Source organism: Macrosteles quadrilineatus, unplaced genomic scaffold (assembly GCF_028750875.1).
Source record: "Macrosteles quadrilineatus isolate MER2022 unplaced genomic scaffold, UCM_ALF_1.0 Scaffold_2__2_contigs__length_208266976, whole genome shotgun sequence".
Classification (NCBI taxonomy): domain Eukaryota; kingdom Metazoa; phylum Arthropoda; class Insecta; order Hemiptera; family Cicadellidae; genus Macrosteles; species Macrosteles quadrilineatus.
In genome coordinates, this window is record NW_026542595.1 from 108421464 (window position 1) to 108439246 (window position 17783).

At 35.2% G+C, this 17783-nt stretch overlaps 1 protein-coding gene across 2 annotated transcripts in view; it reads right to left on the bottom strand.

Annotated features, from left to right (window-relative positions):
* Positions 1–13384: 13384 nt before the first annotated feature.
* The window catches only part of LOC128987411 (calpain-D-like), a 29305-nt gene continuing 24906 nt past the window's right edge, over positions 13385–17783 (bottom strand). The window contains exons 13-14 of one of the 2 annotated variants that reach the window (XM_054408244.1): positions 17184–17227; positions 13385–14192 (exon numbers count right to left, since the gene is read on the bottom strand). The gene's annotated coding sequence lies outside the window, so the exon portion shown is untranslated. Of the gene's footprint in view, positions 17228–17783 lie in introns of both variants that reach the window. The other variant, XM_054408243.1, reaches the window with a different exon arrangement.

Here is a 17783-nt window from a genome sequence, read left to right on the forward strand (position 1 = left end):
ATTCTCAGGGTTTGACACCATCAGTGCCATAGCTGGCAAGGGTAAGCTATCAATTCTTAAAGCTTTCCAAACCCAAACAGAATAATTGGAGACCATAGCCCAAGCTTTTTACGACTCATTTTCAAGCCGAGCTGCCTTGACCAAAGCTGGAGAAGACATGTTTCTTATTTTGTACCACGCTCCACCACATAAATGGGACCTAGAACAACATCGCTACACTTTATTCATTAAGATTAAATATTCTGCTAAAGCCAGAAGTAATTTATCAACCTTGCCTCCAACAAAAGGCGCAGCTCAGCAGCACTCACTGCGAGTATATTTACAAACTCAACAGTGGGTTGGTAGTGTCGCTTAATCCACAACAATAGGGTTGGATTCGAGATGAAAGTGGTTCTCTCAACCGTACCAAAACCGTAAACCCTCATGCTCCTGCCAGCATCCTGGAATCTATCTTCTGTCTGTGAAGTTTATACGGCCTGCCCTAAAAATATGTAATTAGCAAAAGTATTTTTTAAACAATCCTTGGTACGTTTTTAGCGTCTTTAGTAAGAGGAGGACATTTTGACCAATTACTATAAACTGTATTTGAAGACCTTTGTTCAAATCCTGTAGAGGAGTTGCTAGACTGGGAAATTTTGGGGTTGGTGAAGTCGGAGGATAGTGTACAAATTGAAATAGTATTTTCATTTCAGGAATTTCCGTTTGATTTACTTTTTTATACTCAATTTTGCCAATTAACCCAAAATAGGAAAAATGAGGAGCAGACCTATGTATTCCCATTTCACATCACATTTTTTAAATCTTTCTTTTCAATTTGTACACTATCCTCCGACTTCACCAACCCCAAAATTGCCCAGTCTAGCAACTCCTCTACAGGATTTGAACAAAGGTCTTCAAATGACAGTTTCTAGTAATTGGTCAAAATGTCCTCCTCTTACTAAAGATGCTAGAAACGTGCCAAGGATTGTTTAAAAAAATACTTTTGCGACTTACATATTTTTAGGGCAGGCCGTATTACACTTCACAGAGAGAAAATAGATTCTAGGATGCTGGCAGGAGCATGAGGGTTTACGGTTTTGATACGGTTGAGAGATCAACTTTCATCTCGAATCCAACCCTATTGTTGTGGATTAAGCGACACTACCAATCCACTGTTGAGTTTGTAAATATACTCGCAGTGAGTGCTGCTGAGCTGCACCTTTTGTTGGAGGCACGGTTGATAAATTACTTCTGGCTTTAGCAGAATATTTAATCTTAATGAATAAAGTGTAGCGATGTTGTTCTAGGTCCCATTTATGTGGTGGAGCGTGGTACAAAATAAGAAACATGTCTTCTCCAGCTTTGGTCAAGGCAACTCGGCTAGAAAATGAGTCGTAAAAAGCTTGGGCTATGGTCTCCAATTATTCTGTTTGAGTTTGGAAAGCTTTAAGAATTGATAGCTTACCCTTACCAGCTATGGCACTGGTGGTGTCACACCCTGAGAATCCATGCAGAAAAAGTATGCATTGAATGAAGGGAAGCACCTGCAGTTGTTTGGAGAACAATTTCCTTTAACAGTTATCCCTTCCCGGCTTGAGGTTATATACGTGTTTGTCAAGTTGTATGAGTGTGGCAAGTAGGTCAAGAAGATCCACATCCTCCCCAACAACAACTACAGAGGAATGAGATGTTGCCTTTCTCAGTCCACACATGACGATGGAACGATCTGCGTCACCTGTAGCGGTTCTAGCCTGTATCCCTCTTGCAGTCAAGCTCAAGACCAGTAGCTCAATCAGCCTCTTGCTTTTCTTGTTGAAAAGAAAGTTCTCCTGCTTCATAGTGACCCTTACATTGGAAGGAACGTATACTGAAGATTTTTGTTATCCTTCTCGTTTTTGTTCGGCGCTCTTACTGGAATTGACGTCTTCATATCCATCAAACCAACAGCTGAGTTATTACCATAATGATTAATTAATACCATACCATACTGCTCGCAGATTGAATAAAAACTAACACCAAAATTCTATTTTACCAGATGAAGAAGGAAGCCACCATCCACAACAGTAAAAATGATTTTCAGGTTCACTGATCTGATGCACGAAGGAAAGGCATCGTAGAGGGCTGATTTTTATTTTCCGCATGCATCGTTCATCAAAAAGGCTCTTTAACTCATACTGTAGGAGGTCAGCGACATCATCATTACCTTTCTTGCTGATAAGCGATCTCTGGAAAATCGTAAATGGCTCGATAACTACTACTGACTTTTTGGCAGAAGGTTAAGAGGGTTTACATAACTTTTGCCAATTTAGACCGTAAATATACTTATGTTTGGGCTAAACAATCATAAGAAACCATACAAATCATGCTTTGATAACAATACAAGACTTTGCAATTATTTGTGTAGATCACGATTTTTTTTCTTTAATCTTAAAAACACTGTAACTGTCGACCTACGTCATATATAATTACATATATGTATATATTATTGAAGTAAATTTAATTTTCTACATATTTCTCTAAGTAAATATTTCTGAGAAAATAATAAGTAAGGAGAAAAAATAAGATTTTAACGAAAAAATATTAGTTTAACATTTTTTTCCGAGTATTACTTTTTTGAGCGCAGATATCTCTGAAACTATGTGTTTTCACTGATAATGTACTGAACCAAAGTTGTTGCAAATTTAACAAATTAAATTGCGCAATTTAAATTGCGGCGTTTTCAAGCTATGAGCGAAAAACAAAAAAATTTGCACTAAACTAATTACGTATTTTTAGTGCAGGCTGTATTATACTTCAGAAAGACGACACACGTCTCTAAAAGAATTAAATCACAACTTCGTTGTAAAAACTAATACAACTCCACACAAAAAGCTGTTCTTTAACAGAAAATCCGACAAAATTAGATTCACATAAGTAACGGGTTCACAGTCGTGCTGTTACTGCAGACATTGCGTAGTTGCCTCACCGCGTATACCTTTGTTGAGGAACAAAACGTCCGGACAAGTGAAGCAAATTGAAAAGAAAATCGCCCAACAAACAAACAAACAAAGCGAGAAGGAAAACAAAGCGAGGGACACAAAGAGGAAGGATGAAAGACGAAGATCAGTGTCATCGGAGTGATTAATGATAGGTGGGAGTAAGGTGTAAGGGATCCACCTGCAAGACAATGGTATAGTCAGAGGTGCTGGGAGGAGGAATCAGAGGTAATATGACGTGTTGGACGAACATGGATGTCTAGGAGAGAATTCAGGTTGTGTAGTGGTGTAAGGAATCCATCTGTAAGACAATGGTAGAGTCAGAGGTGCTGGGAGGAGGAATCAGAGGTAATATGACGTGTTGGACGAACATGGATGTCTAGGAGAGAATTCAGGTTGTTTAGTGGTGTAAGGGATCCACCTGCAAGACAATGGTATAGTCAGAGGTGCTGGGAGGAGGAATCAGAGATAATATGACGTGTTGGACGAACATGGATGTCTAGGAGAGAATTCAGGTTGTGCAGTGGTGTAAGGGATCCATCTGCAAGACAATGGCAGATCCAGAGGTACTGGGTGGAGGGATCAGAGGTAATATGACGTGTTGGACGACATGGATGTCAAGGAGAAGATTCAGGTTGTGCAGTTTTTAAGGGATTCATCTGTAAGACAATGGTGGATTCAGAGGTGCTGGGAGGAGGAACCAGAGGTAATATGACGTGTTGGACGAACATGGATGTCTAGGAGAGAATTCAGGTTGTGTAGTGGTGTAAGGAATCCATCTGCTAGACCTTGGTGTAGTCAGAAGTACTGGGGAGGAGGAATCAGAGATAATATGACGTGTTGGACGACATGGATGTCTAGGAGAGAATTCAGGTTGTTTAGTGGTGTAAGGGATCCACCTGCAAGACAATGGTATAGTCAGAGGTGCTGGGAGGAGGAATCAGAGGTAATATGACGTGTTGGACGAACATGGATGTCTAGGAGAGAATTCTGGTTGTGTAGTGGTGTAAGGAATCCATCTGCTAGACCTTGGTATAGTCAGAAGTACTGGGGAGGAGGAATCAGAGATAATATGACGTGTTGGACGACATGGATGTCTAGGAGAGAATTCAGGTTGTTTAGTGGTGTAAGGGATCCACCTGCAAGACAATGGTATAGTCAGAGGTGCTGGGAGGAGGAATCAGAGATAATATGACGTGTTGGAAGAACATGGATGTCTAGGAGAGAATTCAGGTTGTGCAGTGGTGTAAGGGATCCATCTGCAAGACAATGGCAGATCCAGAGGTACTGGGTGGAGGGATCAGAGGTAATATGACGTGTTGGACGACATGGATGTCAAGGAGAAGATTCAGGTTGTGCAGTTTTTAAGGGATTCATCTGTAAGACAATGGTGGATTCAGAGGTGCTGGGAGGAGGAACCAGAGGTAATATGACGTGTTGGACGAACATGGATGTCTAGGAGAGAATTCAGGTTGTGTAGTGGTGTAAGGAATCCATCTGCTAGACCTTGGTGTAGTCAGAAGTACTGGGGAGGAGGAATCAGAGATAATATGACGTGTTGGACGACATGGATGTCTAGGAGAGAATTCAGGTTGTTTAGTGGTGTAAGGGATCCACCTGCAAGACAATGGTATAGTCAGAGGTGCTGGGAGGAGGAATCAGAGGTAATATGACGTGTTGGACGAACATGGATGTCTAGGAGAGAATTCTGGTTGTGTAGTGGTGTAAGGAATCCATCTGCTAGACCTTGGTATAGTCAGAAGTACTGGGGAGAAGGAATCAGAGATAATATGACGTGTTGGACGACATGGATGTCTAGGAGAGAATTCAGGTTGTTTAGTGGTGTAAGGGATCCATCTGCAAGACAATGGTATAGTCAGAGGTACTGGGAGGAGGAATCAGAGGTAATATGACGTGTTGGACGAACATGGATGTCTAGGAGAGAATTCAGGTTGTGTAGTGGTGTAAGGGATCCACCTGCAAGACAATGGTATAGTCAGAGGTACTGGGAGGAGGAATCAGAGGTAATATGACGTGTTGGACGAACATGGATGTCTAGGAGAGAATTCAGGTTGTGTAGTGGTGTAAGGGATCCACCTGCAAGACAATGGTATAGTCAGAAGTACTGGGAGGAGGAATCAGAGATAATATGACGTGTTGGACGACATGGATGTCTAGGAGAGAATTCAGGTTGTTTAGTGGTGTAAGGGATCCGTCTGCAAGACAATGGTATAGTCAGAGGTACTGGGAGGAGGAATCAGAGGTAATATGACGTGTTGGAAGACATGGATGTCTAGGAGAGGATTCAGGTTGTGTAGTGGTGTAAGGAATCCATCTGCTAGACCATGGTAGAGTCAGAGGTGCTGGGGAAGAGGAATCAGAGGTAATATGACGTGTTGGACGACATGGATGTCTAGGAGAGGATTTAGATTGTGTAGTGGTATAAGGGATCCATCTGCTAGACAATGGTAGAGTCAGAGGTGCTGGGAGGAGGAATCAGAGGTAATATAACGTGTTGGACGACATGGATGTCTAGGGGAGAATTCAGGTTGTTTAGTGGTGTAAGGGATCCATCTGCAACACAATGGCTGAGTCAGAGGTACTGGGAGGAGGAATCAAAGGAAATATGACCTGTTGGACGACATGGATGTCTAGGAGAGGATTCAGGTTGTGTAGTGGTGTAAGGAATCCATCTGCTAGACCATGGTAGAGTCAGAGGTGCTGGGGAAGAGGAATCAGAGGTAATATGACGTGTTGGACGACATGGATGTCTAGGAGAAGATTCAGGTTGTGTAGTGGTGTAAGGTATCCATCTGCAAGACAATGGCTGAGTCAGAGGTGCTGGGAAGAGGAATCAGTGGTAATATGACCTGTTGGACAATATGGATGTCTAGGAGAGAATACAGGTTGTGTAGTGGTGTAAGGGATCCATCTGGAAGACAATGGTAGAGTCAGAGGTACTGGGTGGAGGAATCAGAGGTAATATGACGTGTTGGACGACATGGATGTCTAGGAGAAGATTCTGGCTGTGTAGTGGTGTAAGGGATCCATCTGCAAGACAATGGTAGAGTCAGAGGTACTGGGAGGAGGAATCAGAGGTAATATGACGTGCTGGACGACATGGACGTCTAGGAGAGGAGTCAAGGTATCTCCTGATTTTTTTAACTGTCGAGAGGTCTTAATGAGATTCAAGCTAATAGAGAATAATCAGGCATCAAGGAACTTTAATGGATGAAATCTTTGAAGGGACCTGTCATAGACAGAAATGCGAATTCACCAATGAATATGCGAGACGCCGCTAAGTTCCAAGCTGGTCCACTAGAAGATTTAAAAAATATTGTTTCTTATTTATATCTTTGTTTTTGTTTTGTTATGTGAATTGTACCCATATTTTTTTTAAATAATAAATCAGATAAAAATAAATCAATAATTTAAGGTTTTAAATAGGACTTTTGCATAAAAATATTGAGTTTGGGCGATCGTATAAGTTATTTTTAATTTAATGTTCAAATCGTATTTTCATAATAATGTATAAACAGAAAACAATAAAAACATTTTAAAATATTTCATATATTTTTGTATAAAAAAGTAAAATTTCAAAATACTTCGCAATAAATTGGTAGAATAATATTTAGTTAAGCAAAGAAACGCTGTTTCAACTGTTTAAATGAATCGTGGAAGTTTTAACGACAGCAGTGTTTGAATCTCTCAAGCGCGGAGAGGCGAGAAGACAATGGTCCGGTTAGATTTATTGTTGCACTACAGACACGTCCAGGTATTGTCCAGTGACCAATGAGATCACCACATTGTCCTCGAGCACCAATCAGAAACCAGCACGGTGAAGGGGCGGAGTTTCGTCATTGTTAAACCCTTGTCCTTTCTCCTACGAGCGTGGGAGTATTTCATTGTCTGCGACGTTTACTTGCGTGTCCAACTGAGATAATGATGTACAAACGGTTCAACGGTGTCCTTATACATCGAGTTCCATACACTAGAAAAAATATATTTATAACAATAGAGAGATTTAAATTGTGTTTAATCTATCTCACAATGAAACCATTACATTATCAAATTTAAGTTACTATTGACCGTGTGATAACATTTATCGCGAGCTTTCACTTAACAATGCACACTTTTTTTCATTTTACGGACGACTTTTGTTAAACTGGTGTCTGGTGTCACACAAAATGACATTTATTTCGTAATCTGTCGTTTCTCTGCAGTGAATTTATGTCTTAAGCTTCTGTCACTCAACAATGCACTTATGTCTTAAGCAGCTGTGTATTTTTCGGATTGCACTCACTACATTCTTCTTTCCTGCTCCGAACATCATACCACATAAAAAAAAATCAAGAAGAGAAGCAACGTAGTTTGTGTACGCATTTGAAGCAATATAGGTTCAGGGTTATTTTGTTGAACGGAATATATTTTTTGTGTAGTTTTTTCTCTAGCAAGATCAGCTGTCCTTATCCAGGATAATTTACCAAGGCCTAATAATCGGGGCTGGGCTCAGTTCAAACTCATCAAAAAGCTACTGACTTCTGACGATATACGTGGTATATTAGTTGCTTACTAGCGCTAAAATTACTCTGCTGCCTTGCTCTGTTTGGATCGAAACAATTGTGCGTTTTCCAAACTTGTTCTCTTCTTAAAATTGTACTCAATACGAAATTTGGAATTCCTCTTTCCCAACGCGGCACACTCTAGAATATACGCAGAGATGATAAGGCCTCGGACAAACTCCAAGTGTAATCTCAAGATGAGGAAGAATCAACGAACCAAAAAGACAAGTAAATAGCAACGTGTGGTTGACACAAACCTCCAATGACAGAACATTGATGTTTCACCAGACATACTCTATCTAATTACTGAATTCTTTTATTTATTTATTTTTACAGAAAGATGTTGGGTCATCGTGGCAATAATTCAGTTGTTGGACATCCGTTCGATAAGACCCAAACGGAAACACTCCTCACACGGGAATGAATGAGGTAAAATTGATGTTACGTCACAAAGTGACATTCTAATTTCAAGGCACATAAGGATTGAACTGGCAAAAAGGTTGTTGACGAACTTACTAAGTTCCAAAAGATACGAACAGAAAAACTCGTCAACGCGGTGAAAGAAGGTGGGGAAATTGTTTTACCACAGATATTCCCTAATTGATATTCCAATTTTAAGGAACTTAAAAAGTGACAAAAAGACAATTCAAGAACTTTAAGATCTAATTGACCCAAACAGCAACACCCCTCACACGGGAATGAATTAGGGAAATTGACGTTTCGTCGCATATGTTGTTTTAACAAACGTAAGGATCAAAGTAACAAAAAGACAGTTGTTCAACTTCAGATTCAAACGGCTATACTTCCAATGCGGGAAAGATATAAAGGTCATTCTTTCGCAGACATTCTTTAATTTATTGACACTCTAGTTTTTGAGAAACGTAAGGCAACATTAAACATAAAAAGATAAGGCATAAACGTAATACCGTAAGGCATAAAACAATTAATTGCTCAACTTCTGTTCCAACAGATCAAAACAGCAAAACTCCCAACACAGGAAAGGAAGGTGGGGAAATTTATGTTCGCCACAGATATAATTGCATTCTAATTTTAAGAAACTCAAGGATCAAAGTGGCAAAAAGGACAATCTCAACTTCAACATCAGCATGTTCCACGGCAACACCTCCAACATCGAGTCAGCGCAAGAAAGGAAGGAGGGGACATTGATATTTCACAGAGGATGACAATAGTGCGCCTGACAATGGGTGGGTGGCGGGCGCCCAATCTGTTGTTATCCCCTCCACACAGCTATTGTCACGGCCAATGCAACGCTGGTGCACCGTGTATTTGTATCTCACCGAGAACATGCGCCTGGCGATCCAATGGTGAACTAGCAGACGACGCTTGGGCCGCCTATTAGTGCAGTAAAAATAAGAGAAAAATTCCATAAACCTAAAAAAAATTAGCACAACCGGGGAATTTGGTACAGATGTTGGGTGTACCTTCCTTTTGAACATACTAAAAGTCCCCTAAAATTGAAGCTGTGCTACGGCCGCCATATTGGAAAATGGCGGCATAATTCTGTATTTTTCGCTATAGTGACTTTATTTTTAGAGATACACGAAAAAGCTAAATGTACAAAATGTAGGTCATCTAAAAATACACATTTTTTGTATTTACCCTTTTTCTCTAAACCCAACGGTTTTTGAGTTATTCGTTATTAAGTATATTTAGTTTTTTCTATTTATCAAAAATAGGTGAAACACATGGAAATTGACCGTTACTTTCAAGGATTATGATAATTTATCCTATTTAGTTAAATAGTGCGATACTATAAAATCTTAAAATTTAAGCTTATTTTATGAGTAAAACAACTCCGCCACAGCAAACCTGCAGACTCAGCAAATTTCCATTTGATTGGATGTTTTATTTAAATAAAATTAGATTCAACAGGTACCTAGGTTTGCTGCTACAGGTAGGTTATTATAGTGTGTGTTTTTTTAAGTAAAATTTCAATAACTTAGTATAAAATAATTAATTTTCCAAGTTTGATCATAATAAATCTATAAACAAACTGCAACGGTTAACTAATTCATAATAATAGCATGGTAGCTTAAGATTTACAATTTACAAATTTAAATATACAAATTTTGGTTGTGTTTACTGAAAATATGGCGATTATTCGTTACGATTCGAATACTAACCGAATGGGTTTTCATAAGGAGATGAAGCAAGTAATTTAAGTACTGTAATATTAACTCGTACCAAGTATCGGAATTATTGTATGCAGTGAGGAAATCAACCATATTTTGTAAACTACGCAATAGTCATATTAATATTTTATACTAATTTTTACCCATTTAATAAATTAACTTTTTAATATTTTGATGGCACTACCACTATCACTCTGATATCAACTAAGTGGGATGAATAATTGTCGTAAACCTAGAAAAGTAACCGTTGATTGCGATGGGTTTCACCGATTTTTGATAAATAAAACTAACTATACTATACCATACTTAATTAGTCACCAACATGAACCAGACACGAAAAACACCCTTCCAAATTTACAATGGGATGTCAAGTATAGTTAGTTAGTGTGGTGGTGCCATCAAAATACTAAAATTTTAACTATTAAATGGGTAAAAAATTAAGATAAAATATTAATATGACTATTGCGTACTTTACAAAATATGGTAGATCACCTTACTGCATACAATATTTTCGGTGCTTGGTACGAATTAATATTACTTAAATAATAGGCTCCATCTCCTTTTGAAAACCCATTTGGTTAATATTCTAATCGTGACTAATCGCCATCTTTTTAGTAAACACAACCAAAATTTGTATATTCAAATTTGTTTATTGCAAATTTAAAACTCCCATGCTATTCTTAGGAATTAGTTAACTGTTGCAGTTTGCTTGTTTATTGGTATATTTTGATCAAACTTGGAAAATTAGTTATTTTATAGTAATGTATTGATATTTTACTTAAAAAAAAAACACACACTATAAAAACCTACTTGTAGCAGCAAACCTAGGTACCTGTTGAATCTAATTTTATTTAAATAAACATCCAATCAAATGGAAATTTGCTGAGTCTGCAGGTTTGCTGTGGTGGAGTTGTTTTACTCATAAAATAAGCTTAAATTTTTAGATTTTATAGTATCGCACTATTTAACTAAATAGGATAAATTATCATAATCCTTGAAAGTATGGTCGCCATTTCAATGAAAAGTATCAAAGTAAAGTAAGTATAAAGTAACGGTCAATTTCCATGTGTTTCACCTATTTTTGATAAATAGAAAAAACTAAATATACTTAATAACGAATAACTCAAAAACCGTTGGGTTTAGAGAAAAAGGGTAAATACAAAAAATGTGTATTTTTAGATGACCTACATTTTGTACATTTAGCGTTTTCTTGTATCTCTAAAAATAAAGTCACCATAGCGAAAAATACAGAAATATGCCGCCATTTTCCAATATGGCGGCCGTAGCACAGCTTCAATTTTAGGGGACTTTTAGTATGTTCAAAAGGAAGGTACACCAAACATCTGTACCAAATTCCCCGGTTGTGCTAATTTTTTTTGGGTCAAAACATATTTTTACTGTACTATATTGTCTGCACCTGCTGGAGCGTGTCGTACTGAAGTCGGACAGAAAGGATTTCATTGTTGACTTCCGTGGAATTTGAGTCTGTTTGATTCTACGACTTGTTATTTTCAAATTTCTTCAAAGGATTATGCTTTTGTTCCAGTGGAATTTATTTCATGAAAACGTTCACATTTTACAGCTTTTTTTAGGTCGGGTTTATTTGATTAGTTTTATCTGATTGATGTCCATGTAGAAATCAAATTCGTCACTATGCACTATTTTTTAAATGGTTTGTAATAAAGTATGTAAATTACATAACTATTGCATGTTGCATCATTTTTGTTAGGCATGTCCAGGATTGTAAGAAATGATCAAATGGTGCTGGACTGAAGTGTAGTGTTTGGTTCAATATCTAAATAAATTTCACGTTTTAAGACTTATTCTTTTAATCCAACTCAAAAATTTTCGACACATTTTCTATCGTTGATGCTTCTATCCTTGGTTTTACTTCTGGGTTTCGTATTTTTAAAAGATTTTTTTGTGTATTCATCAAGCATGCGTAAGCAATTTCATTTTTGTTCTTTATGCATTTTTATAGATCAATTTGGAGATTTAAAAAAAATTTTCATCTTGAGAGATCTATTGAAGATAATTTTAATTTTTTTTTATTGAGATTTTTTTTTATAAATCCGTCTCTTCCCGTTTTTGGAGACTTAAATAAAGCTTAAACGTAGTTTATTTTATAGAACATGTTTTATCATGGGATGAGAAGTTTACTTGTACTTGCAATTTTTTTTCTTCAAGTGTCAAGTTCCTTTGGAGTTATCCAGTTTTATTTTATAACTTTCTTTCCCTTCTTTTCCAAAACCCTTCCTTCCTACTATGATAACACAAACGACCAAAAATCTGTTGATGTGTTCAAGTGCTATGTTACGAATGTAAAAGTAAATAATGTGTAACTGTTCATGACCTCCAGATTAGTTTCTTCTGGTATTCGGTTATTTTCCTCTGATAAATTATTACAGAATTTTTCGGATATTGATATAACTTTATTTCTTCTATTTTTATTTCCTCTCCCAAAATAACTCTTCCTTTTTAGCTTTTTATATATTTCCCAAATAATAGCTGCAACCACTTAATAAAAATTGCAACAATCTCCATTCTAAGGTGCATCAAATGAACACAATCATCAAAGTTACTGTTCAAATATTCCCTGAAAATGCTTCATTACATTCTGTGTTAAAACAGAATGGAGCATAAAATGTACCCCTCAGTTAAGCTTCCTTGGGGTAATGCTACTGTGAATTCTGTTGGAATATTTGTTCCGAAAAACGGTGAAATATAAAAATTTCTTAGTAATTGAAAGTTGTTTTGATTATTATTAAAGTTTGTAAAGTAAAATCATTTATACTTACCTTAGATCAACTTATTGGAGTAATTATTATGGGAAGCTCAGTTTTCCTCCATTGTATTTTAGTAGTTGATGAACACATTTTTTGAAATATTTTCACACATTATAATCTCATAGAACAACTATTTCTTTAATTTGAAACATTTAAATGTCCACTCAATAATAAGAATGAAAATACTAATAACAATAACTTATAAAATATTTTACTTTCTGTTGTAGTACAGTATATTTATTTATGTGAAAAATTTTACTTTACTAAAATGTTTTGTGGAAGTGACAATAGATAACAAAAAAACAGAAACTTATCACATATTACAGACACAGAGACATTTTACATATTTAAACATCAATTTTATTGTTACTGTGTCTGTCAAAATGATGATAAAACTTGTTATAGAAAGGATGACACATTTTGGCGGTTAGAATAATATAAACTCCATACCAATTGTTTAAAGAATCTATCCTTAAGTTTCTATCAACCAATAAAAAAAGAACTATTATAGCAATGAATCATAATAGTATGTTTATTTTTTTTCAAATGCAACAAGTTAAAAGAAGAAAGATGAAATAGAGAGGCACTGTCTTCTAGAACAGCATGCAGTATTGATTGAAAACTTAGTGGGCCTAAACGGCCTCTGTAAAATATGTTGTTCAATGTTTATTAATTTGTCAATACAATTTTTTTCAATTTTTATGGAATGAAAACACAATAAGGAACACAATAAATAAACAGGTAAACAAAAAAAAACGTAAAACAAAGTAAATTAACAACTACAAACCTATTGTTATCAACAATGATTGAAAGAATACAATAAAGTAAAGTATAAAAACATAAATAATCTTCTAGTAACTAAATAGATCAGATAGTTAAACAAACTAAATCAAATAGAGGAAGTATTGAAGGTGAGTAATAACACCATATCAACCATAAACAGAGGTTTATTTTGTGAAAATCGTCAAGACTGGTAAATGTACAGCAAATTATAAATGGTAAATAACAAAATAAAACTATACACATAAATACACTTTGGTAGAAATATCAGCAAGGAAAAATCATGCTCTCGATTCGGTAATTAATTGCACCGAACTATAAAATAGTAAAACCTATTATTACAACACTGATGACTGTGAACATACAGAAGCACAGGAGTGACTAGAACGGGAAATAAAATTGAGCGACATATCAGAAAAGTATAAAAATAAAGAGTATTATAAACAGATCTAAACAGCAAAGCATCTAATTAACAGCTAGGTGATATGATCACTACAAAATACAACCAGGATTATCACAATCTGGGTGTGGTCGAACTTAAAATATAAATTATGTTAAAAAATCACTTGGTTTAGTAAAAAAATAAACACATTCATTTGAGGTTTAAATAATTCTATTTTACTTTCTTTTTGTTTCTTTACTCACATCTGGTAGCTTTTCAGCATTGTAGTTTTGAATTCATTATTTATTTTCCTAAATCTGAATAATAAAAGGTTAACACAAGAAAAAATTAAATTGTATTTTTTAAAATCATGATTTTCATTTGTATTACAATACTCATTGATCGGAATAAAATAATTTGTTGCCAACAACTTTTTTATACATTAAAACATCCAACGTATCCACTTCAGTTCTTGAAAATATTTGCAGTTTAGTACATTTTGATAGGAAAATTGTTGAGTGACCAATTCTTTCTTCAAATAAAAGAAAAAAGAGTATGAGATGAAGTAGTGAGATCTGAAAAATCAATGAATAAAAAAAAAAGTCAAATGAATAAGAAAATATTCATACAATTAAAACATAGACATTTGGGAAAGCATTGTGAGTACCAAGGTTCAAATAATAATTATTAACTACAAGACGTTAACTGAACGTTAGAAAATGTTAGAAAAAAAGTACTATTTCTCAAAATATGGTTGGTTAAAGTGGCAAAAGGAGCTATTCGCCAAAACATAAACCTATTAGGAAATTATGAATATTTCAATTTTTTTCATTATCATAGGAATAAAATTGTATTATCTGAACATTTCTGTCAAATGATCATGTGAAAATATTGATTAGTCGATAAACAACTTGTTATTTAACTTGAACATTTTAAAATGTAGTTTCATATGTTCCATGAAGAAAATCGCCCTTAAAAAATGAAACAAAGGCTGATATATTGTGGGTAGTCTTTCAATTATGAAATTTTAGGTGATATAAATATTTCACACAATTGTCACAAAATTATTGACAAAATGGTGTTAAAAAAAGAAACACAATTTCCTCATGTCCAATAGTTTTTAAACAATGTAGATAATCACCGAAATAGATCAAACAAATTAATACATTTAAACAATAAAATCTGTTCGGTAAAAGTGTTTGTAGAACAAAAATCAATCAACATCAATACATAGTTGGTAAACGATACAGTAGGTTTTCTAATCTGTTCTAACAATGAAACACGGTTACAGGGTCTATATCTGTCTATAGTAAAAATGTATCACATTCCAACACTGTTTTTCTGTGCAGAAAATTTACACACATTCAAAAATAACTTTTTCAAATTATATTTGAAAACATTGATTATTGTCAGCAATAACTTTTACAAAATTTCAATTCCACAAAATTTACTCATAAAAAAAATGTTGAACCAATAAATTTTAATTTTTTGTTACCATTAAATACGGACCACATTTGATGTGGTAAAACGATTAAACAATGTGATATTTTTTTACACAGCTGATCTCAATAATTAATGCTGTTTTCAAATTATTTTATAGTCACTGTAAAAAAAAAACTTACATCCGTATACATGATTTCAAAAGATGGGCGTAGTCAGGAAACTAATTTACTTATTCTTCTCCAATGATTAAATTTTAAACGTTTTACTGACATTAAATAACAGATGATTGATAAACACTTAAGCAATAAAATTGACTAATCAATAAAAAAATCGATAAACAATCCAAATAGATTTCAACCCGTATAACATAGGGTAAAATGAGTATTACCTGAACATCTCTAAAAATGCATACAAAATTGTGAAAATAAACATACATCACTAAATATAAAATACACAAAACATTTGTATCAATACAATTGTAAATCGCTTTTTAAGATTCACATATAGGCCAGTTTGTGATGATAAAGAGTTCAGTCATGGAGTATACGTTTGAGATCTTTTGACTTCATTACACTTTAAATTATGACGTGGTTAGAAAATCATGACTGCGTGAAATGAGGCGTAGTATACATTATATCTAACCAATAAAAAATGGCACAGTAAAAATTAAAATATCATAGATTAGGAAAACAGCTAAAACTACTCTTAACACTAAAAATCATGGTACAAGAACGTAAATCATGGCTATTTTGTGCTCCATTTAATGGTAACCATGGATTTTAAATGAACCAACAACGGTTTGTTTAAAGAAACATCATCAATTAAAACACTAATTTAATAAAATACGACAAAGAACCGTTTTTTGAGTAATCTATGATTTCAATGAACTTTACAGTATGCTATATTTATAAAAGTAAGTCTTAAGATAGTTTATTGTTTAGAGATGATTTTATACATCTTGAAAACTTTTGTGATAAGGACTAATATTCAATGTGATCTAAATTATGGTTCTTCACAATCGTCTATTCCCAGTTGAACTGAAAGACAATGACAAAAATACTTTAAAGTATTTTTATACTACTTAATACCAGCATGAAAAATGTTGAACTCACAAGTTTTACATTTCATTAAGCAATGTTGTAATAATTATTACTTATTACCACAATCATTGTGGTAATTAACTATCAGAACTATTTCAACTTTTCAAAAACTGTCACACACATACACCTAACTTGTGCAAAGTTGACTTAAGAAGCACCAGCATTTATTCATCAAACATGTGGCCTATTATGCTTTTAGGTTGAGGGAGCGAGCTGGTCTAGTGGTTAGAGAGCGGGACTTCGGTTCCAGAGGTCCCGGGTTCAAATCCCGTCAAATCACTAATGGATTTTATCCATGTGATAATGCCGCAACCCCTAGGTCTAGCTAAAGTAATGTGAAAAACAATTCTGGGCTCGTGTCTAGCGTCCTAGGATAAAAAATAAGAAATATGCTTTGAGGAGGGAGCTGGCATTATGGTAAACTGCAAGGGCTTCCATTCCTGGAGGTTCTGGGTTCCCACCAATCACCAATTGATTTTATTTCGGTGATAATGCCACAGCCGTCTCTAGCTTTAAGTAATGTGGAAAGAATTCTGTGCTACATCCTAGAGAGAAAAAGACCCTGTTTGGGGCAATCCATTAAATTAAACTAGTTTCAGTGCTAAATTGGTGCCATTGGTGTTACGTGTGGGGCTGTGTTAGACATTTTGCATATTATAATCATCTCCTGTTGAAGACCATATTCAAAAGAATTGAAGATTGCCACAGAAGACAGCAAGATGGTGACACCGATTCATACTCCATTTTTATTATTTATCGATAATCCGAAGGCTACTAAACCAAAGTTAAAAATAACAAACTGTCCTACAAATTTGATGTGAAATATCAAAAATTATTATCCAACCCTTGTAAAACTTGTGCTCAAATTTCTGGGACAGACGAGTGTGAAGATCCTAACTGTGACAAACCGGAGCAGCAGCGGTGTACGTTTCCAACGTCCATTGGGTTGTGCGGAGTCGCTAGCTATAGTGGGGCACAACTTGACTTACAAAACTGTTAAAATACGACAAAAGATGTATTTACATATCACATGATAGTTGGGCACCGGTGTGGCTCAAACAGGCGACCTGCAACATAGAGAGGATGAGTTAGTGTCATGGTACAACATAAATATGGTAGAAAACATCATTACAGTAGTGTTTCAATTATTTGACATTATGGTTATATCAACATCCTTCCCTATAAATGATCAAGAACAAGTGAGATTGTCTGCTATTTTTGTGTGACATGACGGTACACTACAGAAGATACGCAATATTAGTTCAAAGAAATGTAATATTCCGAAAGAGAATGAAATTCGTTACAAATTACTAATATGCGTTTCTTGAAAATACTCAATAAAGGGAGCCAAAAGTTTTCTCCAAATAAAAAATGTGAAACCCCCTTTTCCAATGTACTGTATTTCTTATAGAAAACAAAACATGTTTAGGAAGTGAGCATTTACGACGTCCCTTTAATAATAAAATCGGTCCAGTAGAACTGTAGATTTAGTTGTACAAAAGATGTTTTAAACCCCCAGGACCCAAGACCCACAGGAATTTTCAGAGGAAAGTCTCCCAGTCAAATCACCCACTGAGCAAAATTTAACCCTTAGAGTGCCAGGCGAGAAATAAAAGTAACGCT